Genomic DNA, 3,754 nt, shown 5'->3' on the forward strand with positions numbered 1-3,754 from the left:
GTAATGAAGAATGATAACTTAACCGTGGCTGGTGTGGTTCAGTTGGTGGGACTTAGTCCTGTGGCCAAGGAGGTTGCCAGTTTCATTCCCAGTCAGGTCATATGCCCAGGTTGCAGGGTCAATCCCTGGTAGAGGGCATACAGGAGGCAGCCAGCCGATGTTGTCCTCTTACATAGATGTTTCTCTCCCTCTCCCTTCCTCTGACTCTAGAAATCAATAAACTATAAAATTTTTTGAAAGAATTGTAAGTTAAATTTGTTTATTTATTTAAATTGCGCATTGTCACATAAGAAGAATTATAGAATATAGAAAGAAGTACTGTAAAAATATTGATAGGGAGAAAATGACTTTGAATTAGAAACATATTGCTTTGAATAAGCATATAACTCATTGAGTGTTCAGTATGTATCAGGAGTGCATATGCAAATAAATTTAGTGTTGGTTGGAAACAAGAGTTGAAAACATATGAAGGCTATTGCCATTTTGCCTTTAGATACAATAGAATTATGAGATACTATAAAATTAAGTCATTGAGATAGTTCTATAAAGAAATAATACCATTTAAGTTTGATTATGTATCTATTATCTCTAATTTTTTACACATTGATAATGTTTAATAAGATATGGTGACTTTAACATGATTTGTTACAACTTATTTTGTCTTCGGTAATATCCTGAACTTGTTTTCCTTAATCACTTTTTCTTCTATGCTTTTAACCCTATGCATGAATGTATCTGAAAAATGTAAATCAAACATATATAGTTTGTCATCCAAATATCTATTAATGATGTTCCATATTTTTTATTTAAAGCAGGCAGAGGTGATATTTATCCACAAAATTATAGTAAGTTACATTTTATAAATAATCATCATTCAACAATATAGTCTGTAAAAATATTTTTCAGGTTCTTTGATGTAAAATCCTTATTTATAAGTAGTTTGCAATTTATATTATAATTATCTAATTTTTAAGATGATTGATTGAAGTAAATTAAAAGAACAAAATAGTATCTCCTGACATTCAGAAGCTGGCCTGAAACTCACAGCTGGGTCATGTCATTCTCCTATTGACAAAAATAATCTCACAGAATACTAACCTCGAAAGGTTGCTTGAGTTCATAATAAAACGAGAGAAAGAAAAGACCATTACATATTTTTTTTTCTTCTCTAAGCAGAGATAAAATATTTTCTCAACCACCCACTAAAATACCAACTGTCCATCATTCAGCCAAAATGCGTGACTGCTACTTCTTTCCAAATATTTTATTCTTATTCTATTCTCTCCTTCCTATGGGTGATTTATTTAACCCCGTGTTATAGAATCTCCCCCACTTTCTGACAGCATAAACCTCCACTTCTCTAAATCCTCTTCAAATCACCCAACCAAAGCCCAAATCCTATAACAAATTATTTCTAACACTCTTTTGCCGAGACAACCCACTTCACCATGATGTGTGTTCTCCCTCACCTCAACATGTAATGAATCCACCTTGTACTGTTACAAGTGTGTTTCTGTTTGTCTTTGTCTTGGATCATTGACATAAAATAATTATTAACTTATTTTAGACAATCAGCACAATTCAGTACTTACTAAATAATAGGCATTGTGTTAGATATTGGGGAAATGAAGATGTTAAAATTCGTGGTCTTGCACCATCTAACAAACTCATAGGCAATGCCTGAATGAAGGGAAAACTATCCAATGTAATTAGTATGGTTCTGTAAAGTATTAAAGCATAGAAAAGCATGAATTTTTTTCTTATTTTTGTGGTTGCGCTTATCTTGACAGTGGAGATGGGCTTAAATTATGGTGTTGAAAGGCAGCACTCTGTCATGAAGAGAAAGTAATATGATAGTCACTGTTACAACAAAGTAGGCCTTAGATTTAATTTTGCTAGAATCCACTTATAATTTAGAGAGAGAATTATGCTATCCTACCCATTGATGTTGTTTCATAATATTATATGCCTTATAGGACTTTGGTAAATAGATGTAAATTAATTGGTAACTTTTTTTTTTGCAAGAGAGAGAGGAAAAAATTCAGCAAAATAGTATTATATCTACACTAAAATTTTTAATTATAAAATTTTATCGGGAAAAGTTGGAAACTAAATTATAATCTTTGGGTGAGTATGATTTATTCAATTAGGTTAATTCTTAGTAAAAATAAAATAATAAAATTAAATTAAATTAAAATATGTACCATTCTGAGTGGATGTTGAAAATGGGGGAGGCGATGCATATAAGGAAGCACACTGTACTTCATTCTCAATTTTGTTGTAAACCTAAAACTTCTTTAAAAAGCAATTTCTCTTTAAAATAAGTGTTTCTTTTAAAATCTAGTGAAAGAAAATATCAGAAATTATTCTTAGTAAATTAATAAGTCACATTTTCTCCTAAAATTTACATTTGCTTAATAAACTTATTTTTTTTCATATAATGCTTTTAAAGCAATTCTGATTCTAACAATAGCAAAATTAACCTTTCATCCCCTGTGGGGATTTGAAATATTTCTTATCTTGAAGTAAATATTTAAAACATGCAAATTCGTATTTATTTCGGCTTAATATTTTAAGAATTGGACAGGGAAGGCCTTTCAGTAATCAAATTTATAAGAAAATTTTTTCATCTGTGATTACCATTACTAGTCTATTTGCTGTTCTCTTCTTTGAAAATGACTATTATTGAAAGGTTATATTTATCTATTCCATCATTTCATGTCTGTTATATAATCATACTTTGTTATCTCATTACAAGTGAAGTTTCCTCATTTATCACCTGTAATTCAATTATCTATCAAGTTAATTCTGCATTTCACTTCTTTAAATGACAGTAGAACTTGGTCAATTATAGTTTTGACTTCACCTGAGATTTTCTTCTTTGGTTAATATTTAATTTTCCTTCAGCAATTTTACAGATACTTTCAAAAAATTGTTTTAATTGATTAAATAACCACTTCAAAAGAAATATTTGCACATTCCTCTCCCAGCATATATATGCCCCTCTTTTGCAGTCTACAGATTTTTTTTCATGTCTCCTGGACTGTATTTTCATATTTATTGAATACTGAGTTTGATTTAGTAGATATTTTAGAGATGTGTGGATGGAAGGTCAATGTCAAAGCTCATACCAGTAGACCTTCTGCAACATGGAGATCTACAATGGGCTGGAACCAGTGGACGGATTATGGAGGGGCTAACTTTAACCTCCAGGTGTTTGCTGCCAATTTTCACCTGTGAAATCATGAAGTAGACCAGGTGAAGTTGTTGGTTCACTATTCCTTCTAACACTAAAGGGGAAAAGTCTGAAGATTGGAGTTACAGGAAACTATCTCCATAGAATTGTTCAAAATGAAAAAGAAAATAGGAGGTCATATTTTGTTGGTTGATTTTGTGAAAATTATCTTTGATTTAGATAATTTTATTATTAGAATACTAGGGGCCCGGTGCATGAAATTCGTGCACTGGGTGTGTGTGTGGGGGGAGTGACCCTCAGCCCAGCCTGCCCCCTCTCACATACTGGCAGCCCTCAGGCGTTGACCCCATCACCCTCCAATCGCAGTATCTGCCCCTTGCCCAGGCCTGACACCTCTGCCAGAGGTGTCAGGCTTGGACACGGGACCCCCATCTCCCCCCGATCACTGGCTCTGGCCCCTGCCCAGGCCTGAGGCCTCTGGCCCAGGAATCATGCCTGGGCAGGGGACCACCATCTCCCTCTGATCGCTTGCTCCACGCCCCGCCCAGGGCTGATGGC

The sequence above is a fragment of the Myotis davidii genome, unplaced genomic scaffold, assembly GCF_000327345.1.
Source record: "Myotis davidii unplaced genomic scaffold, ASM32734v1 scaffold6, whole genome shotgun sequence".
Taxonomy (NCBI): Eukaryota; Metazoa; Chordata; class Mammalia; order Chiroptera; family Vespertilionidae; genus Myotis; species Myotis davidii.